Below are 27,060 nucleotides of genomic sequence, written 5' to 3' on the forward strand. Positions count from 1 at the left end.
CACGGACCCCCAGCTGCAGCAGCAGCAGCCAGAAGCCCTGGGCTAAGGGCTGCTGCCCACGGTGACCACAGAGCCCCGCAAGGGCTGGAGAGAGAGTATCTCTCAACCCCCCAGCTGATGGCCGCCATGGAGGACCCCGCTATTTCGATGTTGTGGGACGCGGATCGTCTACACGTCCCTACTTCGATGTTGAACGTCGAAGTAGGGCACTATTCCCATCTGCTCATGGGGTTAGCGACTTCGACGTCTCGCCGCCTAACGTCGATTTCAACTTCGAAATAGCGCCCAACACGTGTAGACGTGACGGGCGCTATTTCGAAGTTACTGCCGCTACTTCGAAGTAGCGTGCACGTGTAGACGCAGCCTTGTTGTGCTACTTGCTGCCCATACAGGAGGGAGATGTGGTCCCCGTTCTGAAGACATTACAATTTAATGCCCAAGCTTGTGAACATGTAAGCATGTGGATGAAGTATTCAGGAGCAGTCCCACAGACTTAAGTGGGACCATGTCAGCATTCCCTATAAGCTGAGTTCTTGGGCTGCCACCCAGGAAAGATTCGGCTGATTAGCAGAGAGTCCACAGCCGCCAGCCTGTGTTTCTACTGGTGGTGCACGTCTGTACATTCCTTGGTACGCTTAACAAAATTTATTCCACCCATGGATGGTAAAAAAGTAGCGGGAACAGTGGACTTTGCACATGAGAAAAGTTACACACGTGATTAAGTGTTTGCAGGCGAGGAGCTTACAAAGATGAGTAAAATCCGAAAGGCTGAGGTGGGGGAAGACAATTGAACATCCACCCTGATATAACTTAGATTTGTAATGGCACAAACTTTTGCCAGCTGCGCTAAAACACTGTGGCACACTTATTCTCACGAGTTTTCCATCAGCGAGGCTGTCCCGTTCCCGGAGAGAGCTACTTTCCTGCCTAACGCTTCAGTGTAAGGAAAAAGTCACCTTGTGCAGCAGCTCCAGCTTCTAACCGCCTTGTACCCCTGTGATGAATAAGGGGGTCCGGGGCTTTCACAGAGGACCGATCGCACAAGACAAAACAAGGGGCAATGCAGGGACCCGCCTTCTTTTGCCAAAGTTTTCAGACCAACTTTCCCAGCTTCCGTTTCTGTGGGGACTGGGGAGCACCATGACTGCTACTTTCTGTGTGTGAGTCTCTAAACTCACCCCAATTTCTGGGCGCCGGACCAAGCGAATCCATCTGATGACCATTTGGGGGAGACTATTGTCTGTTACCTTCCTTTGAGGGAGTTATTCCCCCCTCCTCGCATCTTGCTCCTCCTCTTTTCCCTCCTCCAAGTAAGGGGGAGGAGGGGAAAGGGGAGGGAGGCTCCAGAGGAGCCGCGGAACTGGTAGCAAAAGAAGGGAATTGTTTGAGAGTTCAGTCATCCAAAAAACCTCCTTCCATGTGGCTGCCCTGAGTCCAATGTCTTTCTTCCTCCTGCACCAGCTTCCTCCTCCTCCTCCTCCTCTCCTGTGTCCCGCTGAATCCCTCCGCCCCTAAAGTGATCCCTAAAATCAACCAGCACGAAAAGAAAGTAAGTCCCCAAATCAAACCCCCCAGAATCTGTTGCTGAATTCCAGATCTGGCCTGGAACTTCCCAGTCCCTGGAGTTTAGCCTCGTTGTTGCTTCTTCTCATTTTGTGTATCTTTGTATTTCTCCTTCCTGCTCCATCAGAAGTTTCCGGTGAGTGAAACAGCTGGGGGCTGGGTGGGGTGGGGTGGGGTGGAGAGGTTAAAAAAAGTTTGTTTTAGAGAGGCAGAGAGACGTTCTTGTGTGTTTTTTTTTCTTTCTCTTCCCCTTTTTCCTTAAGCTCCGACATGTAGGAGACGCACATCTTTGTGGTGGTGTTTGGGAGGGTTGTTTGCTGGAGGTTTTTAGGGGAACTCGCTGGTTTGCGTTTTCATGCAATAAAAAGAGCAAGAGAGGAACAGGATTCCCACGACCCCCCTCCTCCGTGGTGAGTTTTGGTTTTGGCCGTGGCAGGTGGGATTTGGCGCTTGTTTATTTCACTCCGGCTCTTGCTCGTCAGTTTCTCGGCGTTCATGGAGGGCCCTGCAAGCACTCTGGTACTGCGGCTCCAGTGTCCCAAACTTCCCCAAAAATTTAGTCAGTGTGGCTCCCTTCTCTGGACAACAAGAGACTGGGAGAAGGCGCGGGGGGAGACGATAAGAGACGAGGTGGTTTGCTGTCCCCCACCCCATCCTTCATTTAAAAAAAAAAAAAAAAAAAAAGTGGGCTTATTGACAACACTGATAGGAGTCTGCCCAAAAGACAACTCATGCAAAGGCGCCTTAGCTTGTGATTCTGTGGAAGGGTTCCTGTTGCAGAGAGAAGCTTAGGTGGGTTTTTTTTGCGAGTTGGCTGTTCACTAACTGTATTTTCTCCTGCAGTTGTACATTTTGGTCCTTAGGTGAAGGTGATGGGTAAAACAGAGGTGGGCTGGGGTGGGGGCTAAAGGAGAGTTGGGGGAATCAGGTGGGACTTGAGAGGGTGTTGAGTGTGTGTACCTTGCGGCTTGCACTGTCATTTGGGCAGGTCCCTGTAACGGCTCCTTTAAACAGAAAATGCATTGATTATTTAGGTGAGGGAAAGGTTCAGGATTTATAACTGCAGTCTAATTAAACTTTTAATTAAGAGATTGCTTTTCTGTTATTAGCAAGTTCTCCAGTCTTCATGGAATAAGCAAGCACCTTTCCTGACACCTCCAACGGGTAGAGCTGATTTAACACAAATCTTGATTTGGACCTCTGCTTGTAGAGAGAGGCTTCAATTCCCAGAGTATACTTAACTGAAATTGTGGAAGAGTCATTTTAGGATCTATGCAAGTCAGTTTTTTATTTTTTTATTTTTTTTCCTAAATGAAACTTGGTTGTCTGTGGAGAGGGGAGAGTGATTCTGTAATACAGGGGCTGTGTGTGTATCTGTGTCCACATACAATTTTTTTCATGTCTTAAATAGTTTGCAGTTTATAGTAGTAAATAGTCAGAAGTCTAACTTCCTTAATTTCTGCACAGCTGCCAAGCAGCACTTTGCAATGTCTTTTTGATATGCCCATCTGTAGCCTGAAAGTCAAGCTTCATTTCCCAGAGGTTACAAAACACTTCAATCTGAAAAATATTAAAATAATGTCAGGTTTTTGTTGTGGTGCTGATGGTGGTGGGGGGCTATTTTGTTTTGTTTGACAGTTGAGCCATATTTTTGCTTTCCTTTCCCTTTGGGAGCATGCTTTCTCAGTCTGCCTAGATTTGGAAGAGAGAATAGTGTTGGCTTCACATTTGCACATGTGTACCCACACCAAACACACCTTTTTGGTGGGTTGGATATTGAGGTTTATGGTCCAGGGAAAGGTTTCAGAAGAAATACTGTGAGGGTTTGCAAATGGAGGGCTTTTGCTGTTTTTATTTTTTAAATTACCTAAGTAACTGAATCTGACATAGTTCCCCTTGCTAATAGGAAGCCTTCTGGAGTATGGTAGAGGGGAGATGCAGTTTAAGGAGAGTTATGATTTTCCCAAACAATGGCTGGATTTATCTGTGGAAAGAAATCAGTTTATTTTGATCCTTTTTTGTTACTTCCTTTAGTTCTTCAGGTCTAACCCAGGCTCAGCTCCCAGGGAGTGTTTTCTGTTAGGGCTGAAATCGGACATAGTGCCACCCTGCTTGCGGAATGAGTTCTGATTAATAAAAACAGAGCATGTTCGTATGAAGGAAACATAACACCTGATGCACAAAACTGTGAACCAGATTCATTTCACCCTCTCAAAGATCTCTCAGTGAAAGGTGGCAGCGTGAACATACTCTCTTCAGCAGGTGGGGTAAAAAGAGTGCATTGTATTTTGTGTTACCTATGGCTTCATTCTCTAGGATGTAAATTCTCATGGTCACTCTCTGCCTTCCTAGGGGTCGGAAGGCACTGCTTTTCCTCCTCTGTTGTCATGCACTGGGTCATCCACCTCACACAACACTGCACTTGGTTTCATCCTGCTAAGCAGGGCACTTAAGTATTCACAAGGGTTTTCTAGTCCAAGGGGGGTCAGACCCTCTCAGCATTTCTTTTTGAGGTTTGGTTTGTCCAAAAAAAAAAAGAATAATTGCCAATATCTCCTAAATTCCATGCACTTCCCCCACCAAATCTCTCCAAGCTTCATGCTGTTGGTCATGGACAGGGGTCTTCCACCTGCAGCTCTGGAGCCACATGTGATCCTTTAGGGACTTTTTTGTGGTTCCCAATGATATAGTTACAAAGTTAACCCTCCCCATTATTTTCAATAAATGGTGAACGTCTAAAAGCCCAACCATGAGCCCAACTCATATTTAAATAGCAAATGATATGTGATCTCGAATTGCTGGATAACTTCCCCTTTAATTTGTGTAGTGCATTGTGGGATATGATACTGTATTTGTGTTTTTGATTGTGTTGCTAATAAAGTCTTCCTTTTGAAAAGGAAAAGGAAGCTTGTAGCATTCCTGCTGTGAAGGGCAATGCACATTTTAAGAATGAAAACTGAAATTAAGCATGAAGTAAAACTGGCATCGTTAAAGTGGGTTCAGAAAACAGTGCTACAAACACACACACTTGTAATGTGTGAGGAAATAGAATATGTGAAAAGGTTGTGAACATCCTGCAGTAAACATGTATCTCATTACAAATCACTGCGTGAGCTGTTCTTAAAACAGGGGTTACAAAAAGTGCGGTTTGATGCTGTTTATCAAGGACCGTCTCATATTCACGTGCATTGTGGCTTATGAATTGTTGAGTTCTTTACCAAATTAAAAAAAAAAAAAGGCTCTTATGGCTATTTTGGTTGGCGATCTCTGGTCATGGACCTCAGATCCATCGGTGCAAACCCTACCCACCTGTGCTATTGAGAATACCAGAACTCTGCCTTAAAGGGTCTAATTTACCTCCCTCCTCTGCCCCCAACAAGGAAAGCTGCAGCTATGGTTGTAAACCTGGTGAAATCCACTGAACCCACAGTGGAGAGTGATGTCAGAAGACTTGCTCTGTGGAGCTCCTTGTTGTTTCTCAGTGACACTGGATCAAATGTGCTTGGTTTCCAAGTCCACAGGTTATTTTTCTATCTTCCAGTGCCTCTTAGGCTCTTCCTGCACCTTACCCCCTGAGACATGGGGAAGGCTGATGATTAGGACTGCATGCCTGTGGAATAGCTTCCTGCTCAGACTTTTGTGGCTTTCTGAGGAAGGAATCAAAGTCAGGGATGAAGGCTAATTTTCAGGTTAAAGCACATGGCTCAGAATCAGGAGACTTGGATTCTCTTCCTGACATGATTCTAAGGTCAGAGCCTTCCTCCATCTTTGCCTCAGTTTCCTCACGATGAAAACTGGGTTCCTACTGACCTAACTCACAGGCAGAAAGCACTGTAGAATTGCAGATACTAATAATATGGACACTTCAGGGCCAACAGTTATAAACCCATGTTTTTCTTGGTAAAATAAGGCTGGACTTTGAAGGCATATGGTGAGATCTTCACCCCAGTTCTGCCCCCTACATGAGGGTAAAAAAGGTAAAGCAGCACAAAGAGGCTCTAAAAGGATTCCCTTGTCACAGGATGTGAGGAAGACGGCTCCAGGCTGCTTTCTGAGGCCCTCTGGAAAGTGTTGCGGGCTGGGGGGGGGGGGGCGGTACTCAGGAGACAGCCAGTGGGGAAGGAGGATGTATTTGGGGAAGGGATGTGTAGTGTAGCCCATAGGCAGCAGGGATAGGGTTCTAAACTTAGGCCTTCAGGTGTGTGCAGATTATGGCAGGGACTGAGGGATGGTGAAGGACTGGAAAGAAGCCAGTACAACCCTAGTAGCTGCCTGTCTGCCCGCCCAGGGCAGTGAGTGCAGCGAACTGCTAGGAGCTGTAGCTTGGAATCTCGCCCTTAGGGGGAGCAGTTCTGTTTACAGAGGGCAAGCCAGTTATCTGACTACAGCTATAGTCAAGACAGGTGAACCTCTCTAGGGTGACTTCAAGGTGACTAATAATAAAATATCCAATTTACCTGTGCAGGTTGAGAGAAAAGGCAACACAGCTAAACCATACGCTTCAAATGCTCTCAGGCCATTGCACACTGATGGCCAGAATGTGGTGCAGCAGTGAGCAGCTGAAGGCTAAGGAGTATCTCTGGGGTTAGGCTGGTGTAACAGCCAAATTTGGTCCCAGGACATTGGGAATACCACAGATAGCAAGGTTCATGCTTGGCCTCATTCTGCCCCCATTAGAGTTGGTTGGAATTTTGACTTAAACGAGAAAAGATTTAAGCCAGCTCGGTGTGGTTTTGAAATTATAGTGCTGGGGGAATTCTGCAATTGTTGCATTTGGAGCAATACTAAAATCGCAGAATTCCTTCAGGATTCAAATTGCCACCTCAAATATGTGCTCAGGGAAGTTTGCGAGGTAGAACTTGTTGAGGTCATTTGTTTAAATCCGTCCTGTTAAATTCCCTATTTTGCTAGCTTGCCATTGGTGCTTTATGGGCAGGGGATGGCAAATCTTTTGGTTCAGGTGATCCACCTCCTGGGTGGAGCCTTTTCAGCTTTAAAGCTCCTTCAGAAGCATTAGCTGGACCTCCCATTGCATATGCTTGTTGCAGTAACAGGCCCCTGTATTAGAGCTAAGTCAGCCCATTGCTTGTGGGATCACAGTTCTGAAGATGCAGAAATAAATGGTTATAAATAGATTCAGAAGGATCACATTTTTATCGGTGAATGTCTATTTCACTATGCAAACCACAATTGCCAAAAAAACAGATTTCCAGTGATGATGATAGGCAGAGTAAGAAAAATATGGCTTGAGGACTTGTTTAAATTTGATTCCAGGATATTGATTTTGTATTTTGACGTGGATATTTTAAGAGGCATAAAGGTTGAACTTTGATTCTCAACATCCTCTGTTAAGTAATTATCAGACTACCCCTCACCCACTTCCCTTGACTGCAAACGTTTCAATGAGTAAAAAATAGAAAAATCATAGACATCGTTGTTATCCCTTAAAATTGTGGGTTTGTTTGTTTGTTTTTCTTTTGTTTTAAAACAAAAAAAAGTCAGTTTATGTCAAGTCCAGTTATAATGAAGCCTGACCTAAAGGCAGCTGTTTTTGCGAATACAAACCCCCAAAGACTTTGCAGATTTTTAGCTCATATGTATTCCTGTTCTATGGACTCCAGTTGGGATGTCCTCTTCAGTTACCCTGCTGGAGTCTTGGCCACAATGATGTGGTAAACACATTGCTAGTATTCAACAGAGCAATAGTGCAGCTCAAGAGCCAATGAGCCAATCAGGGTATCTCACAGCATGTGGATAGCAGTGCAGGTGTTTGAATTCTTGTGGGCCCTGTGAAGGTGCAAGGGGGCCATTAGGATGAGGTGAAACATTCTCCTAGTCTCTTTTCTTTTCAACATCATTGGGCAGGGGGTTGATGGTCAGAGCCATGCTGATCAAATATCATCCAGCTCAGTGCTCCAAGATGTTGTGTACCTGTTTGATTTTGGAATAGAGAGGTGGAGCAGTGCTGAGCATACAGAGCTATTCTGTATTCATAGTGCCTGTAACCATCTTCACAACGGCGGAGTTTAAGGCTGGGTGGGAGTGTAGTGCAGAAGATATTAGCTTACCCTTCCATTTCCTGGCTCTCAGAGATCAGAGTTTCAGATCATGTTCCGGAAGTACATGAAGTGATGTTAGGCAACCTAAATTCTGCATTGACTATCGGTTTTTGTTAGAATATAATGGCAGATGAGTGTGAAATTACCCAGTCCCAGTGAAGTTGATGGCAAGATTGCTGTTGACTTCAGTGGGCCCATGTAAGGTTTGGATAAACATTCAGAATTTTTGGTGGCTGTTTGCGCTTTCTGGATCTGTAACAATGAGCAAGGAGTTGTCACTTATCTATATAGAGCAGTGTCAATTAAAAAAGTTACTGCCTGGGAAACTGGGGTGCTGTAGATGCTATCTGGCAAGGCAGGGTATGAAACTCACTATAGGTCAATATTTGTGTCTTCAGTTCTAGCCTATTCTATAAACTCCATGTTCAGGCAGGGCTCTATATGTAACTGAGAAATGCACATTCATGCTCAGAGAGGATCGTAGCTAGTAACCTGGATGGAACGAGCAAGCCAAAAAAGTACAAAAATGTAAAAACAACTTTAGCAATGACAAATGTAGCCATAGTTATTTTTAACACCATCACTCAGAATAAAGTGAGCTTCAGATGGTGTTTTGGAGGATGGGTTGGATCACTGTTTGTTAGTTGACTTCCTAATTTTATTTTTATTCAGATTGACAAGATGATGGCTAATGTAATGCCAAACGTTAAAAATGGTTCTAGAGGTGACCCTAGCAATTACAGGCCAGTAAATCTAATGTCAGTCTCGGGCAATATAGTTGAAAGTATAGCAGGGAACAGAATTGTCAGATATATGTATGAACATAAATTGTTGGGAAAATGTCAATGTGGTCTCTGTAAAGGGAAATCCTACTTCATTAATCTACTAGAATTCTTCGAGGGGGGTCGACAAGCAAGTGGATAAGGTAGAGCCAGTGGATGTAGTGTATTTAGGTTTCCAGAAAGCCTTTGGCAAGGTCCCTCATCAAAGGCTCTTAAGCAAAGTAAGCTGTCATGGGGAAAGAGGAAGGGTCCACTCATGGATTAAAGAAAGGAAACAAAGGGTAGGAATAAATGGTCCATTTCCTGAATGAATAGAGTTAATGAGTGATGCCCAGTGGGGTGCATAGTAGGACCCATCCTATTCAACATGTTCATAAACTATCTGGAGAAAGGGGTAAAGAGTGAGTGGGGGTGGAAATTTGCAGATAGTCAAGTCCAAAGTGAGCTGTGAAGTGCTTCAAAGGATTTTACAAAACTGGATGACTGAGCAACAATATGGCAGATTAATTTTAATGTTGATAAATGCAAGTAATGCATATTGGAAAACATAATCCCAAATATAGGTCCAAAAGTTGTGCTTGACAGTCACATTTGTAAGCTCCTGTGTACAGCGCCTGGCGCTACCGTAATAAACTATGAGTCTTGAGTAAGAGATATGCGGAGCTGCTTGCCCCCTGCAGTACTAAGTGATCTTATTTTAGGGAGTATGTGTGGGTTGTACAAATACTGCACCCCTTTATTAGGCAGAGTGCCAGTGCCAAGAGACAGACCAGGATCCTGCTCTCTCTTCAACCGGTTCAGAGCAGCTTTCACCTTGTGGGACGTGGGGGGAAAATGAGTCCCTGACCGGCTCTCAGATGTGAGGATTGTGCCTAGAGACCATAAACTCCTTGGGGTTTAATCCAAACGGTACAGAAGTCAGGCACGAGGAGAATATGGGCTGCAGTGGGTATACACGGACTGTTACAAAAGTTCAGTCCAGGACTGAAGTAAAACCCTTTCATCCCACTTAGTCTGTCCTACCCTCCAGAAGTTCTGCTGTTCACCTCCAGCACCCGGTCAGTCTGTCAAGCAAACCTCACTGGTGGGAATTCCATTTTGGCAACCACAGAAAGAGATCAGTAGAGTCAGGGTTTCGGGGGTGTGGACACTTTCACTGGGTGCTGAAATGCGTTCATTGGATTCAGTGCCAAGGATTCTAAACTGGCTTTTGGCATGACCCTGTGTGTGTCAGGGGCAATCCCTTGCAGCATTCCCTCTCTTTTTTTTTTTATTTCTGGGACTGAATAACTTTAAGGTGCATCAAGGCATGTGCAGATGGACACCACCAATAGAAACGTGTGGGCACTGTGAGTGCTCTGCTAATCAGCTGGCTTGGCACCTGAATCTCTTCTGGACAGCCATCCAAGCACTCAGCTTACAGGAAACACTGGTCCCCTGTTGCTATAATGATTCATCTGTGGGGCAGTGAGAGGACTATCCCTTTAAGAACTCCAGTGTTAACTTTCTAACATCAGGCCAGAAGCCTTTAGGTTATTTTTATTTTTTCCAAACCACTTCAAATTGCCTGAAATTAGAGGCTTTCCACAATGCAGGATTGGTGCCATCTGAAAGCAGCCAGGCCAAGCTGGCAGGTTAGATATGGCCCTTGGAGCCACTGAAGAATGGTAAACAAGGCCCTGTCTACATTAAGGAAGTTTACTTGGGTGTAACTCCAGAAATGTAGTCACACTGCTATGACCACCTAATCTAGATTCATAGTGGGGTTTACCATAGGACAGCTTAATCCAGTGACTCACTGAAATAAACTGCACCAGCATAGCCCCCAATTTGCACTGTTGCAGTGTGTCTGATTTCAGGTCCAGCTGATGTAGTTACTTTGGGGTTCATTTCCTTCACATAGACAAGGCCTACAGTTGATTCAAAACAAGGTTGCCACTGCCTGTCCCTTGTACTGCTGAGATGAAGGATGGATTGTGGGGCACCTGGGAGATCCTGGTTCAGTCGTCTGTTCTACCAGAGGATTGTTCCATGGGATCTTAGGAAAGTTACTTTTAGACTCTCTGTGCCTCATTGCCCATCTGTAAGAGAGCAATTTCCTACCTCAGAGGGCCATCGTTGATGATGATGATGCGGTGCTATGATTCTGGAGGCCACAGATACGAACCACTGTTGGGTTAGGATGGGTCTGTAGCATGCCTCTTCAGGCATGGTGTTGTGATCAAAGGCTTGTGCTGTGAGGCCGGGAAGCTTTCGGGTGAGGGGGGTGGGCTATCTGCAGTGCTTTGAGATTTGGAGGATAAGCTGGTGTCCTGCTATAAAAGATCTATTAGCTGAGTGTGACCATCAGAGTGTCAAATATAGATAGCACCATTCCACAGATTTATTGCTCCAGCCGGTCGTGGTACAGAGAGCCCAGTGTAATCTTATGTTCCGTGCAATGTGCATCTCCCCAAGCCAAGAGGCTACTGCCTTTTCACTCGCCTCCACTCCTTCAGTGCTAGTGCTGTGCAGGCCCCACCTCCACTTCAACATTGGGTCTTCTCTCCTACGAAGCCCTTTGGTGCCATGCTTTGTGAATGGAGAAGAGGGAGGCAAGAGGGAGACCATGACATCCATTAGGAGCTTAGCAGCCAGAGAGAAATGTTTCTGAAAATGAAGTCTGAACTGCTAGTGTTTAAAATCCAAAGCCTAGATTAAGTCCATGCAGGGGCCTTCTCCCTAGACAGCAGACTGGCAGTACTCCATGCAGCAAGGATTCTCCCTCACGCACGCACAAGTGGACAGTTCTTTGGAAGCTGATAGTATTTGCAACGGCAAATAATATTTTTACATTTCTCTGGTGCCTTTCACCCCAAAGAGCTCCACACTACAGATAATGCATAGAGGGGGCACCCGGTGCCTGGCCTGGCTGCATGGCCGTGGGTGGTGTGGGCACAGTGTGGCCAGCCACTGTCTGAGCTTGCCTTTGCCAGCAAGCGCTTCCTTTGGGGCCCCTCCCAGGCCAAAGGCAACAGGCAGAGGAGTTAAAGGAAAGCTGAGCATTAAGTCAACAAATCTGAGCGGTGTCAGGCCAACAGGCTGGGACTGAGTTTCAGCGCTGAAGACTTCTCTGGGATATCACTCAGGGTGGGATTTTCCAAAGCACCAAATTTTGTGATTTAAAACAAAGCCCATTGCAAGTCAGTGTGTCTTGTGCTCCTAAATCACTCGGGCACGTTTCAAAATCCAGCCCACTCCCCTGCCTTGTAAAATCAGAGCTTTGCTTCCTGGAGTGCTCTTGCAGATCAGAAGTGTGGTGGTGTCACACCAGAGAACAGGGTGGTCACTCAGGTAGCTGAATTTCCATCCCGTTAAAGCTCAAACCACCTACCTCCAAACCACCATCTTAAGTCCCACTAGGAAACTACCTGGAAATGGAGTGTGACGTAGCAATGTAATGTGATCTCTCTCTGAGGCCATGCTTGCAACGTAGGATGTGCTCATCTGTGTGATCCCAAGGTGCAGTGCCACATAGAGAGTGTTACATTACATTACTCTAACCTTGGAAGGGGAAAGGCCTGGATGACCACTGAGAAGAAAGGCTACCCCCTTCTCAATAAGCACAGATGAAAGAAAGCAATCTTTGTTATCTGCATGTAAGTGTGTGGCCCACATCACCCTAATCACTAAGTTCCTAACAAATAAATATTGAGGTAAGGTGTCTTGCATTTCTGAGGATCTAGCCATCTCTGCCAAAGGATCACACTGTGTTTTCTTAACATTAATTAATTTAGCCTCACAATACAACTTTTTCCTCTCGCTATCTTACCTTGTAGGATGGGGAACTGCTGATGTGTAGTCCAATGAGAGACACCAGAAATCCCTCCATGGAGCAGAAATTGCACTAGAGATTGTGTTGGATCTGACTAGTGCTTAAATCGATGTCAAAACTCCCAGTTATTTCATTAGGAGCAGGTGTAAGGCTTCAGTATGCAACAGAGAGTCATGTTGGAAACACTGGATTTGCAGTTGAGTGAATTTTTTTTTCTCAGTTGCATATCATGGAGGCCATACCTCTTGCTGGAGGGTAGCTGGAAAGTAGACTGGCATTTATACACATGCCATGTGTGTGACATTGCAGAACCTAATGGTGAGTCATGTTTATTTCTAGAAGATTTATCTGGCATTGCTTAGGTCCTTAAATGATTTCTTTTTCTGAGAATAACATAAAAATGTACATGTTTTGTTTAAATCATTGCTCTGGGGTGGGCTGGGGCTGAGGGCTCGCTCTGCAGGCTCGCTCTGCAGGCTGCCCTCTGGAGAGAGTACCACTCCAGCGCGTTCTCACCACAGCAGCTTGGGGACAGGTAAAAAGTGCTTCTCCATGGCTGCTGCAGCTCCAGCAGGCACAGCTGATGGAGGGGTGCATGTTCCTTGGCTGGGGGAAATCTGGGTTCATCTGCCCCTCTGCGCTCCTCCACCAGGTTGAGGAATGAAGCAAACTGTGCTTCCCCGTGTTCCCTGACAAAGGGGAACAGCCAGCAATATCCCCATATGAATCTGGGGTGGGAAGCTTCAGCCCCTGCTTGCCCTCCTGAAAGAGAGCCTGGGGTCGGGGGTGGTGCGTCTAGGAGTCGCATGGCCAGCCCCTTTCATCTGCCTGGTGATTGTCTCTTTGCTGTAGGGTTGTATGAGAAGCAGTCTCATTTCAGGCACATTCCATTTTCTTGGTGCAACCAAACCCTTACCTTGCTTTAAGTTATGATAATTTGGTGGTCCTAGCTCTTATTGTTTAGGAGGAGTGCTTGAACAAACAGAAAAACTTTCATATATATGGTAGATGCACTTTTGACCACCTCACCTGTACTCTGGCCACCAGTCCATTTCTGCTGGGCCTGTTTTGCATAACCCAAATCTCCCAGCTATTTTCAAGAGCTACCATTGAAGGAATAGCCACCAAACAACCATCCACTTGTTTTGCCAGACCAAAGAAACCTGAGCATAACCCAGTTTAGATAGTGGAAGGGCTTAAGGTCAGAGGAGATTTGTTAACATGACAGATTTGATTCAGAGGGGTGTGGAGTGGGTGAGCAGGTATCAGTTTGAATCTTGGGATTGGAACAAACCTTTCTATGGTCTTTGAGCCACCTCTAAAAAATTAAAGATAGGCTGGGAACTGGCTCACCAAGAGGCATATTCACACGTGGCAGATTGAAGGACAGCAACTGGCGTACTCCTGGAGTCAGCTAGTTTTGTCTCAAGACAGAGTGAAGTGGAGGAAACTTGTAGATGACCTATGCTCCACGTGGAGTACAAGGGTTTAAATCAAATAAGACATAAGCAAATGCATCTCCACGGAAGTCAGTGCAAGTACGTGGCCTGGGTGTGGCCCATGGAGTTGATCTGTCAGTCTCATCAGTTGCCTGCTATGTGAAATTGGTGCCATTTAGGGTTGCCTGCTTTACTGAAGAAGTTGATGTGATAGTAGTGGAAGGGTTGAGGGGATCCCAGGTAACATGACAATGACTTCTTCAGTCAGAGAAGGCAATAGGGACTGTGACCTAGAACGCAGTAAGCCCACGGAAACTCTTGCCAAAAGTAAGTGATCATGAGAATCAGGGAAGGGAAGATGAGGGAGTATGTGCAGAAACCTTATGTGCTAATTACTACAGGAAAGAGACAGACTTCACCTGGGAAGGTCAGTGGGGAGGGGAGCTGAATTGTTTCTGGTTTATTATTGGATTTTTTGCAGAAATATTGTAAACTGTGAGTGTGTTGTACCTTTTGTCATACCGATATATATTTACGTAGCTTGTTTAAATTATCGGTCTCTAAAACACTTTAAAAATTGTAAGGTATAGGAAGAATTCACTGCAGCTGTTTAATTATACAAAGTGACACTTTAATTTCATTTCCTCTCTTTTTTTTTTAATATTGCATTTACTTATATTGTAAACTCTTTCAGGCAGGAATTTTCATTTTGTTCTGTGTTACGGTGCCTGGCATAATGAGGTTTCTAGGTGCAACAGTAATACAGATTATTCTTCTCTTGTCTGGAACCCTTGAGACCTGACCAGTGCCGGATGAGAGAATTTTCCAGATCATGGGAAATCAATATTGTCTAACATGTTACCAGCACTTTTTCTGCTTACTGGGCTCTTAGAAGTCATTTAGTGGTAAATTACAGCCAAATAACAGCACAGAACACTGAGAGCCAGGGCTGGTGGCTGTAAATAAATTTTATGGGACCCAGGAAAACTTGGTCACACCCAATAATGATATGTGGTCATCCGGCTAACTAAAATCATGCAGGATTACAGATGTTGCCAGATGAGAATTCAGGATTAGAGAGGTTCAACATGTATGTACAATGTATAATACATTTATTGTAAAGGTTTTGAGCATCTTACAAATTATTAGGCTGGTGAGAGTTTCTCTCTAGTTAAGCCTCAGACTGGATTTGCTTCCCTTCCCTCTTAAAATCCTCAAAACACTCCTTTCCTTTCTGCTTGAAATTTTGTAGGGTGGTCTGTGAAAAGTATACAGTGGTATAGATTGAAAATGATATGATTCTAAGTGTTGGCCTGACACCTGGCTGGTATTAGCTCTGAGAGGCTGTGTCTACACGTGCCCCAAACTTCGAAATGGCCATGCAAATGGCCATTTCGAAGTTTACTAATGAAGCGCTGAAATGCATATTCAGCGCTTCATTAGCATGCGGGCGGCAGCGGCGCTTCGAAATTGATGAGCCTTGCCGCCGCGCGGCGCGTCCAGACGGGGCTCCTTTTCGAAAGGACGCCACCTTCTTCGAAGTCCCCTTATTCCCATGAGCTCATGGGAATAAGGGGACTTCGAAGTAGGCGGGGCCCTTTCGAAAAGGAGCCCCGTCTGGACGCGCCGCGTGGCGGCAAGGCTCGTCAATTTCGAAGCGCCGCTGCCGCCCGCATGTTAATGAAGCACTGAATATGCATTTCAGCGCTTCATTAGTAACCTTCGAAATGGCCATTTGCATGGCCATTTCGAAGTTTGGGGCACGTGTAGACACAGCCAGAGAGTCCCTAACAGGTAGAACTGGGGCAAGTTTTGGGTTAGCTGGTCTAGAAATAAGAAGATAGAAAAGGATGGGAGTTTGTATGGAACAGGGACAAAATATGGCCCATGGGAGCCAGTTGATGAATTTGGGGATAGGGGATTGCTCTTATCGGTAGTAATTTGGTTATGACTTGTTTCCTTTTTGGTTGATTTGTAGGGGATGGGTGAACATGAGGGAGAGGAAACCAAAGTTGTTAGTGATGGTCTCTAAGAGGTGGGTGAGGCTTAAACAAAAAAAAAACAAAACCCTTCCTGGTAAAATGAGAAGGCTTCATGGAAGCTGGCAATGATGATTGTTGCTCTGTGGTTTCGGAGTTGCGCCCTGTTGTCAACAGACCCTGAGGCATCACTGTAATATAAATTAAACTGAAGCTAGGTCGTGACACCTTGTTGAAGTCATTTCCTTCTTGTCAGCCATTGGGCAAAGAGCAGGCCAGGTGCATGGTGGGCCCATCTTCTGTATAAGACCCTGGCACATGGTGGATGGTAGTCTGCTGTCCTAGCAGCATCAACATCTGAAACGTTGAGTTAAAAAAGTGTGTTGGAGAATGGCTGGAGCGGGGCACTGAGTGGCACACTTTCCCACTTCTGTGAAAAGTAATTGTTAAAATCTGTAGGGGACTGTGTCATGGGGAAAGGGCTGCTTAAGCATAAAGGAGAAGGGTCGTGGCAAAAGGAAGGAGAGCGGTGTTTTGGAGATGGGATTGGGACATCAGTTTTGAGGCAGGGAAGGAAAGCCTGGGTCAATTTTGGATCTAGGAGCATGGTATAGTCTGCAGTGGAGAGGGAGGGAGAAGGTCCTTGGGGGTGGACCAGGATGGCTCTGGAGCTGTCATAAAGGTATGGGGAGAGGCAAAGTTGATGACAATTCCTGTGGCTGCTCAAGCAGCACCAGTGCTGTATTCCCTTGTTTAGCTGGCTATATTTTTCTGGAAGAGACAGCATTTGGTGTACGCCTACCAGAAAAATGTGATGGGTACCATTCTACAGGCCTCTGATGGAGTGACAGAATGTTAGATGGTCTTCCCTCTCTCCAGCACACCACAGTAAGGGAAATGCTGGTGTGTGAGGCAAAAAATCAAGGGCCTTATATGGAGGGAACAGGAGAACACCACTCCCACCCCATTGCTCAGCTTTCTCTGGATTCCAGCGCTAACCCCAGGCATCCTTAATTACACTGTTTCTGGTCTTTGAGAGTTTTCTGTGTCCCCTGTGGGAGACAGAAGCACCAGCCTGTTGGTGCCGGTCAGCGTGCAGCTTTTCCACAGAGGATATACATTCTTTCTGTCTTAGGGTGTACCTTCACCAGGACTCCTTGCGGCATTTCTCTAGCAGTTCCCTATTGGTAGCAATGGCAGAAGCACTAGCATAAGCAGGACATGTGTAAGTGTATTTTAATCAGTATGTCATCCAGCCTTGTGTAAATAAGGACTTGGAAAGCAGACATGAATTTGGTGCCTTAGCTGTGACAGGGGCTGTAGTATCCCAAGATTTTGAGGTGGTGGCATCCTAGGATGCTGCAGGATCTGCTATTTTAGGCCATAAGGGCTAAGCTGAGGAGTCCAGCATTAGAAGCAGCATTCCCTGTAAACTGTGCACTTGTGCAGCCGCTCAGGAGAGATTCAAATGCTGCCCAGCTGATTACCAGAGCACCCACAGCGAGCTTTTGTTTCTATTGGTGGTGCACATTTACAAGTGCCTGGGTGCACATACAATTATTCCGCACATGGCTGGAGAAAATTAGAGGGAACACTGATGAGGAGACACACAGGTGGAGGCTGCAAACCTCCCTGTCCCAGATTCCTAAAGCCTTGGAAAACAAGGGGACGCATTCCAGCCTGAGTGTTGTAGAAAAGAACCTGGAAAGCAGCTTCTCTAGCTGGCTGACCAAGAGTTAGCCAAGCCTGTGAGCTGCAAGTGTTGCTGGTGCGTCCTTGCAATGCCATGTTGTTTTTGCTGGTGGCGGCAGAAAGAGGGAGGAGGAGGGGAGCACTGGGAGAATTGGCTTCTTCTGAATACTCCTGGCTCGTCCTTGGTCTGCGGGGAAACTCGAGCATCTTATTTTTAGCCTCAGGAATGATCAGCAGAGACAGTGGTCGCTGCGTCTAGAGGTGGGGGGTCAGCACAAAGCGGGGGATGCTGGCGTGGCTGGCCTTCTGCGCTCTGCAATCTGGAAGCATCACATAAACAGAGAGTGCGTCTGAATGAGAGAGAGACATGGGACTCAAAGCAGTGAGATGCTGCTGGTGGCGTGACCCAGTGTGGATCTGGGAGTGAAAGCAGCTGGGCTCTGGCTATGGGAAGAGGAGGATTGTATGGATGATGTTCAGTCTCTCGTGGCCAGTTTGATATAGGCTTTAAGATAATGTCAGACACTCAGAAAAGTCTACTCTCCCGAACATTTCCTCTCATGGCTTGCGGATAATCAACAGACAAATATCTTTCCTCTCCCTCTCCCCAACGTGTGTGTGTGTGTGTGTGTGTGTGTGTGTTGTCAGGAGTTAAAACACAAGAGGCGTTTGGACCAAGGTGAAACCAGTGGAAGAATATGTTGGGCAGCAAGAGGTTTTCTTTTTTTTTTTTTTTTTTTTCCTGAGCCCTGAAGAGAATGGGGGGGAGGGTGGATGTCCCTTCCCAGCTGGGGATTGTACCATAGTTGTTCTTGTTTGAAAAGGCAACCTATAGTTGTGGTTGTTTTGGCCACCCAAAGTGAGAGTCACTTTCTTCAGGATTGGGAGAGTCAAAGCATGGCCCTGAGAGTCCTAAAAGTGGCTGTCGTGTGTTTTGTATGGAAGTGTGGCCTACGTCTTGGAACAGGTTGGAGGCAAAGCTGGCTGTTTGCTTGGATAGCAACTGCGCAGTGGCTTAGCCTTCCATAACCAATGAGCAACGTAGGGCCTCCTGTCAATGGAGATATAAGTAGGATGATTGCCGTTAAAAACTGAAGTCATATAGCCAATGGGATTGAGGACTCCTGGGTTCCTTTTCCCACTCTGCCACAGACTACTTGTCTCAAGTCCTCTTCACTTCTGCGTGCCACAGTGTCTCCATTTCTACAAATGGCAATAATGCTACTTCCCTGCAGTTTTATAAAATGCCTGTTAAAAACAAAAGCAGAACCTGGGCCTTATTCACCCCTTGCCATGTAAGCATCTCAAAATATTATTATTTAGGATAAGCAGACAGAGTCACCTAAAGCCTGGCACAGTCCCCAGCAGATTAGGACAGCAGTTCACATACAATGGTCAGCAGAGGGCTTGCTGTTGGCCTGTTGAGAGCTGGCTAGACACATGGGGCTTGTCGACACTAGCCCTCTTCTTCGAAGGGGGCCTGGTAATCAGCCCAGGCGGGGAATAGCAATGAGGTGCTGTGATTCATATGCAGTGCCTCGTTAGGCTAATTCTCACCTCGGGAACTTCGAAGTTAGCGACTTCGAAGTGTCAACAAGCTGTGCAGCTGCGGGCGCTTCAAAGTACCCGTGCAACTTTGAAGCGCCCTTACTCCCTTGCCACTCTTGGCACCTATGTCATGGGTTGCTGACCCTGTTTTAGGGCACACTGGCTGTGAGGAAACGTCTACTGCAGCCAGCACCCACTTTTCCTGCCTGGGCTGTTTATATGTTTAGTTGTAGAGATTCTACACTTGCTGGAAAGACCTTACAGGCACAGGTGGAAACCTGGGCAGCAAAGTTAACCACTGATCTGTCTGCCTTAGTTATAGCTATGTCACCCGCTCCTTCAGATATAAGCACAGATGTGATATGGCTGGATGGGGAAGCTGATCACAGGACATTGTCCAATGATACCATGTTCCCATCACAGCTCTGCTTGCTTGGCTCTTGCCCCCTGGATGTTTCTGTTGACAAAAACTTTCTCTGGAGTCTGTGATTACTAGTGGTTTAGTCTGACCAACCCTTGTTAAATTGCTTTGCCTTTTGTTGTTAATTCCCCCTGCCCCAGCAATCCCTGTTAACCAAACTATTTTGTTTGCTCCAAAAAGTGGTTTCTCCCCATTCTATTCAGCCTGCTCCTCCTTGCTTGATTCCTTCAGTGAGGCTGAAACTCCCAGTACTCTGACAGTTGGGATGAGTCAGATTTATTAACCCAGAAATCCTGGGGTTTCAGGGAAGCAGTAAATATAATGAGGCTGAGAATCTCAAAGTGCTTGACCGACATTTAGGCTCTGAAAACCCAGTTAGGTTGCTCAGTATTATTATCCCTTTCAGAAGGGGAAGCGGAGGGAGAAAAAGTAACTTGCATAAGATCACCCAAGAATCTTCCAGAACCAGGAATAAAATCCAGCCATCCTGACTCCCAGTTCCCAGCTCTGACCACTAGGACACATGCCTTCCTTGTCTTGGAGAGAGAAACAAAATGCCTGAGAAAAGATGGCAGGTGCAGTTTTTAAAATGCCAGCTCATTACTAATCTTAATGGCATTTTGGGATTACTGTAAATCCAGTCCTGAAACTTGGGTTGGGGGTATGGGATTGCTCCGAGGTGCCTGCATTCCCTAGTCATGATCCAGTGTTAATACTATGATTCATGGGAAAGGTCATGTAAATACCATGTGGTTTTAGCCCAGTGACATTTTGAAGCTGTGCTGGGGGAAAAGAGCCCAAGGGTGCGGAGGGAGGGGGAAGTACATGGCACATGTCATGCCTATTAACTAACAAAGAACCAAATTCTCTACTGGGGCCCAGATAGCGGATGGTGACTTTGGCATTTGCTCCCTCTTCGAGGGCGGTGGGAACATTTTGTACCAAAACCAAATAGAACTTTTCTGGCTTTGTTACCATCCCAAACACAGCTGAGAACCTTTTGAGGTACCTTGGGGCTGACTTATGGTTTGGGGGTAGAAACCACATGGAATTCAGCCATTTCTTGTGGTTTCTCCTCCAAAGTAAGCAAACTATGAGGCTTTCAGTTTAGTTTCACTGCAGGATTTTTGAGGGGGAGGAAATTGGGGAGAAGAATGGTCTCTCTTCCGATTCCTTTGTGGAAACAGTTGATGCAAAGTGCCCTGAAATTGCCAAAGCTCTGCTCCCCGTACACACTCACCGTGCCTTGATGTATGTGGGCATATGTAAGAATACCAGAATATCTCAGTGAGCTTAGGCTGCTACTGCCTGCCGTTCAGGATACAAGGAGAGAGGGGTCCGGCAGCTGTTACAAAGGGGATGATAAAAAAATTGAGATTGGGGTAGGATGTGTCCATCAGCTTCTCTTCTCCCCCAGTGGTTCTCCCTGGAACAGTGGGGATTTGTGAGAGGGGGAGTTTTTCTGACAGCTGGAGCATGAACCCCAAAGCTGAGGATTACTCCAAACCGTGAGTGTGGAGGTGAGAACAGGCTAGGACAGGGGGTCTCAAATGTCTTTGCAGTGCAGCTCCCTTTTGATAACAAAGATTATGACACAACTCCAGGAGGGAGGACCAAAGCCTGAGCCCTGCCACTAGGGGTGCCAAAGCCTGAACCCCACCGCCAGTGTTCCCGTTAATTTTTTCTATCCCTGGGCAGACTAAATTTTGTTATGTGCATTGAGGCATGTGTGGCTGTGTACCACCAGTAGCTACACACGCTGACAGTTCTGGGTGGCCGTGGGCGCTCTGCTAGCCAGCTGAGCCACACCTGAATATCTCCTAGGCAGCCTCCCATGCACACAGCCTACAGGGAACACTGCCCACAATCCCAAGTGGGAGTGTGTGTGACACACAAGCTGAAGCCCTTGGCTTTTGGCCTCAGGCAGTGGGTCTCAGACTTTGGCCCTGGGCTCCAGCAAGGTTAATGCCAGCCCCGGCCACCTATTAAAATGGGGTTGTGATCCAGTTTGGCATGAGGACCCAAGTTTCATAACCGCTGGGCTAGGGTTACAACCTTTGAAATGCAAAACACCCGCCATCCAACTTCCAACTACAGGGCGTCTCCGTGACGCAGCCCCCGCTGCCAACAACCACCTGTGATAGCTAGAGCAGTAAAACATGTAACTAACATTGATACAGTAAACTCTTTCAAATTATTATCCAGAACTCTTCAGTGAGTCATTTTAACCATAAGTAAATTTTAGTTACGTTTTCTATAAGTACAGTATAGAAATACAGTAAATACAAATAAAGGCAGCAAATACAATATAAGTTTACAGTGTACAATACTACTGTTGTTGGTAAATAAAGTACTCTGCAGACATTTTTGCTTGTTTCTTAATATCAAATCTTGTTTTTCTTTAATATTCTGCATAGCTAGGTATATGCCTCTCTATTATCCAGAACATTTGACTATCCAGCAACATCCCAGTCCCAGGGCTGCTGGATAAGAAAGAGTTTACTGTAACATCACATATCTCCTAACTCAGTGTGACTCAACCCCTCTGTCTCAGACGTGTGGGCAAGCAGATGCAGGATTGTCAATACTTTTGATCTGCTAATCAGTTAAACTATGGAAGTGGGAACACTGCAGCATCTTTAGCTGGGCACAGAAACTTTCAATGTTAAATGTCCCAGGGTATTGTGATCATTCTGGAAACCTTTAGACTCGCTTGGGGGAAAGAAAGTCCCCAGCAGATTAAATTATTTTTCTGGTCACTGGCAAATCCATAAAAAACCCTCAAAACTGCCCATTCGGTCATATATCAGCCCACTGGTAACCCTAATATAGGCCCATATCTGCTGAACACATTGATCTAGCCATTTAATACCCATCTCTGTATATGCTGGGACTGTAGAATGCAATAAAATCCTTCCAAACCACCCTCCTTTCTCCTCCTCCTCCTCCTCCTCCTCTCCAGCTTGCTTCATTTCTTCTGTAAATAGCTCTGCCAAATCCAACTTCTTAGCTGGCACCACTCCTCGTGTTTGTTTTCTGTGCCCCTGCAACTCTTGCCAGCTTCCTTACACTGGGTGGGGGTGTGGGGGGGTAGAAAAAGCTAGGGCTCGTCAGGAGAGAAACCAAGAGCAGGCTATTGCTTTCCAAGCTCTTATTTGTGTAAAGCTTACGATTGTTTGTGAGAGCTTTTGGAGAGAGGGGGAAGTGGCAGGGGCGGCTGGGACCGAAGAAAGTAAACTGGATGTCAAGGAAAGCAAACTTTCCAGCTGGAACTGTTGCCTGATGCTTATTGTGTGAAGACTCTTAGCGGGGAGAAGCAGCGCATTTAGTGTCTTGGTCCTTGTATCTGCCCAGACAGCACGCCAGTGTAAAGGACAGAGGAGGGGGGTTGTAAGGAGCCAGAGACTGAGTCATGTGGGACATCCTGTTACCGTCATTCTCTGGAAGCTGTTTGAGGTAGAAAATCTGTGTGTGTGTGTGTGCGTCCGTCCGTCCATGTTATCCTGGTGCTGGAAGGAGACTCTGGATGCCACATTAATGGTGACTATTACAGAATAGTATTGCCCTTAAAAGAAAATGTGGGTGTGGCCACTCTGGACTCCAGGACACTGTAAAGCAGCCTAGGTACCAGCAGTAAAAGGAAGTATTGCAGGTTGCCCAGTGGAGACTCCAGGCTGCCATAAAATGTGTTCAGTTGTCTCTTTTTTCCCCTCTGTTGTGGCTGTGTGTCAGTGGAGCACTTGGGCGGGAGACTGAGCTAAGATAAGCACAAGTGAAGCACGGGGTGAGAGGTGGGCACGTTCTAGTCACTCTGGGCAGCAGTCTGCCCGGTGGCATCACCATCTTCTGTACTTGGAAGTTACCGGTACTCACTGTTAGACCCCCTCCTTCCCTGGCAGTAGAAGAGGAGGCAGCTTCTTGTGGTTCAGTGGCGCACGCCCTCTCTCCATGCCCTGTGGAGGGCGGCAGCCCCGGGCCAGGGAGCTGCCTAGCTAATGTTTGTGGATGTTGATAATGAATGTTCGTAAGTCGCTGCGGTGACCCTGCACCCCATGAAACTGGGTGGCTGTTCTCCTAGCCCGTCTGCGGACCTGCCCTTCCAATGCAGCCATCACTAGGGTTCTCCTCCAGCCCTTGTTTCCGCTGTTCTCCTGAGCGGATGATTGTCTTCTGGGGAGCCTGAGCTGAGCTGAGCTGAGCTGAGCGCTGCAACTCGGGCAAACGCTGCCCAGATTTGTGTCCTGAAAGAATCAAGAGTCAGTCTTCACCTGAGCTGTGGAGAGGTGGAGATCTATCGCCCTCCTCCTGAGAACTCCCTGTCACCTCAGGGCCAACCTTCACAGTGCACTTGAGGCAGGCTGCCATGGCAGGCCACGAAACGAATGGCAGTCATAGGTTTTTTTTTTTTTAAGGCCAGAAATGTCAGTCGTGTCGCCATGCATAAGACAGGCCACAGAGCCTTCTCCGGTTACTCCTGTGTTTATACCAGTAGTTGATGGGATAGCTTGATCCTACAGAGCACAGGGATAGAATTCTGCATATAATCCAGAATTGGGTCAGGAGACAGCAAAGGAACTCTTTAGAGCACTCTCTACGGGCTATATTTTTTCTCTGTTGGCCTCTCATAATGACAGAGCTATTAGGGCTCTTCCCTTAAATGTTAATGATGTATCATTTCAGTGGGAAACTGAGCATAGCAGAGAAGCAGAAGAGATCGGTTTATGTCCCCCTCCCATAATTCCCCATGTTTTCTCAATTAAAAAGAAAAAATGCTATTTAGTGCTGGTAAGAAGCCTGGCAGCCTTTGGAGAGTGATATCTTTTATTTCGAAACAAAATATCACTAACAGTTATCTATAAAGGAAAACAAATGTTGGGCTTATGCTCTTGTTTTGCTTCTGTATGATGGACACAGAAGGATTTATTTTCCCCCACAAACAGTTGTGCTTTGTATTCAAAATTCTTGCCTTACCTTTAGTTTTTTTCCTGGAATCCTATACATGACTAGAGCTGTATGAATACCCATTTTTTCCCCTCAAGTTTTGGTGGCCAACCAAAACAAAAAAGAAAAACTTCACTTTTGCTCAGCCCAAACTGAAAAATCTTCTTCATTTTGTTGGCAAAATGAAAAGTAGAAAGATTTTAAGTTCAATTTCAAGTTTTTAAAACAAATTTGTAAATAAAATTAGGCAAATTACAAAATAAAACATCTTTCTGAAACAAAGTCAGAATGCTTAGACATTTCTGAATATTTTTCCAAGAAACAATTTGCCAAAAATTGACCTGTGTTCTCAAATTGCAGATGGCAACGAAAAGTTTGTTTTGTTTTGTGAAAAAGGTTTTGCACAGCTCTGTTCACAACTTCACAAATATTAAGAAAATGAAAGCAAAGTAACTGAGATGGAGGTATGTGTAATCAGAAAGTTCATATTTTCACATTAACTCAAATGCTCGAGGCACAACTGTGAAGAAAGAGCTCATTGCTATAGATTCAATATCGCTGCACCTTCCAAGACAGGCAGCAAAACCTTCTTTGGGCTCTAGGGAGACCTGTGACATAAAAAGGGAAGAGCAAAAATATCAGGAATGTCAAATCTTAAATTTAAAAAAAAACAAACAAACAAACAACCACCACCCAAATGAAACCCCTTGTGTCAATCTGTCATAGTGTGTGCACGTGCACAGTTTATTTGGAACAAATCTTCCAGGCTTCCTCATACAGCATAAAAAACGTAAAAGACACCTTTTGCCTTTTTTTTTTTTTTTTTTTTTCCTTTTGCCATTAACTTTTAAAGCTCAACAGCAGACTGCTTTCAAGGCTGGGCTGACTTCACTCCACACAGATTAATAAAATAGCCTCCCAGCTATAGGTCAATGATGAAGAGCGTCCAAACTAAATGGCAAAGTTCCCCACGCAATATGGGATGGGGGATGCCTCCAAAGCCAGTCAGCTGGAAATTAAACTTTATATTGATTGTGTTGGCGCTTCCATTGTCCCATCTGCACCGTACACTCTTTTGGATTTGATGTTACCTGGCTTAAACTAGCCCCAGACTCATTGACTGCAGTTTCTGGTCCTGCTTCCACTGAAGCCAAGGAAAGCATCACGGTGACTTCAGTGGCAGCAGGATCAAACCTTCTGATTCCATCTCCTAAAAGTGTTGTTGCAGGAAGCCTCTGGTGGGCTATTGGATTACAAAGGTTTGGTCAATTCTCCTCTGTCTAGAGCAGTGGTTCCATAACTTTTTGGCATCACACCCCGCTTTTGATTTTTGAGAAACCCTTAGGCCCCCCCGCACCCCTTCTTTACCATCATCCATCCCCCCTTTTAACAAAAAATTCAATTTGTGATTTAAAATAAACACAAAAACTTGATATAAAAATGTCATTTAAAATTAAGCACAAATAGTGTTTCTTGCCCCCTTGAGGGTGCCTGGTGCAGCCTCAGCTGCCCACCTGCCTGAGCCAACCAAGCCCCACAGTGCTGGGGCCAGCCACCTGAACCTTGTGCTGCTGGGACCAGCTGCCTGCCAGCCCGAATCCCGCAAGCTGCCCAACCAAGCCCCACGAGACAAGGGCCGCCCACCCAAGCGCCTTCTCTCCCCACAGCCAGGCACCACCAGCCCCCCGCTCTTACCCCATCCGCTGCTCACGAGCCAGGCACCCGCAGCCCCAGCCCCACAGCTAACCCCATCCTCCTCCTCCTTCCAACCCACACTCACTCACCTTTGCAGGAGGCAGCTAGGTCCACTTGGGTCTTCTGGCTTCATGTAGGTCTTTCCCAGCTGCCTGCTTTTTATAGCAGCTGTGCTGGGTCGTCCACATAAAATGGCAGGGGCTGAGAGCCGGAAGCTAAGACCAGCTCTTTCTTGGGGTGTGGGAAATGAGGGGTTGGGGTGGGGGTTGCCTCATGCCCTGCTCCCCGGAATTTCTTCACGCCCCCCAGTTTGGGAAACGGTGGTCTAGATCAAGGGACTAGCCCTAAAAGGGTCTTCTATGCTGACTGTGTGACACACTCAGCAAGCATGTCAAAGCTGAATATTTTAAAAACATCCCTCCAGGTTTTCTTCTGTTTTGTGGAAAAACCCATTTCCTCACTGAGATGTGAAGAACACTAGCTTGTCACCTGCAAAGTCTTTGTGCTTTGCATGAAACTATTTCCTGGTTTGACTTTTGTTTTCATGATATTCGTGCTAAGAACTACCATTTCAAAAATTGCCACCAAGACTTTCAAAACATAGGACCCTAAAGTTAAGCTTCTTTAATCCATTCTTTGATATCTGAATTAGAGATCTTAATTTTGAAAGCATGAATAATAATGGTCATATCTGAATCTGAGTGCATTGCACTATAATGTTTTGAGAACAGGAAGTCTTGTTGTCAGAGATGGTAGTTATTGCTAGCTGCCAGTATCCCAACATACGTTTGACATTTCTGTAGTATCTGTGCGTTTATTAACTGGCTGTGTTAAATCATGATAGTGGAATTTGGTTTTACAGTTCATTTTTATTTGCATTCATATATATTTTTTTAAAAGAGGGGAAATTATACTGGTAGCTGCTGGTGTGAGTGGATACTGTGTCAGTGCTACTGTAACCCTGAGAAACATGAGACTTGAAGATAAAAATCGATCTCTTCCCAGCTTTTCTTATGTCACATCCTTATCAGTATGTGCTCTGCCAGCTTTGGAAGACTATAGAAAGCAGTCAGCTGCCCATTCTATGACTATTTACTCCAGACCAGGCTTTATGGAGGCCCAGTATG

The 27,060-nt window shown here is 45.9% G+C and overlaps 1 protein-coding gene across 4 annotated transcripts in view; it reads left to right on the forward strand.

Moving 5' to 3' along the window:
* The first annotated feature begins 1,391 nt into the window (after window positions 1-1,391).
* The window catches only part of BOC (BOC cell adhesion associated, oncogene regulated), an 80,030-nt gene continuing 54,361 nt past the window's right edge, over window positions 1,392-27,060 (forward strand). For 3 of the 4 annotated variants that reach the window (XM_075000047.1, XM_075000067.1, XM_075000076.1), the window contains exon 1: window positions 1,392-1,549. The gene's annotated coding sequence lies outside the window, so the exon portion shown is untranslated. The other variant, XM_075000058.1, reaches the window with a different exon arrangement.

The sequence above is a fragment of the Carettochelys insculpta genome, chromosome 1 (genome assembly GCF_033958435.1).
Source record: "Carettochelys insculpta isolate YL-2023 chromosome 1, ASM3395843v1, whole genome shotgun sequence".
NCBI classification, from domain to species: Eukaryota; Metazoa; Chordata; order Testudines; family Carettochelyidae; genus Carettochelys; species Carettochelys insculpta.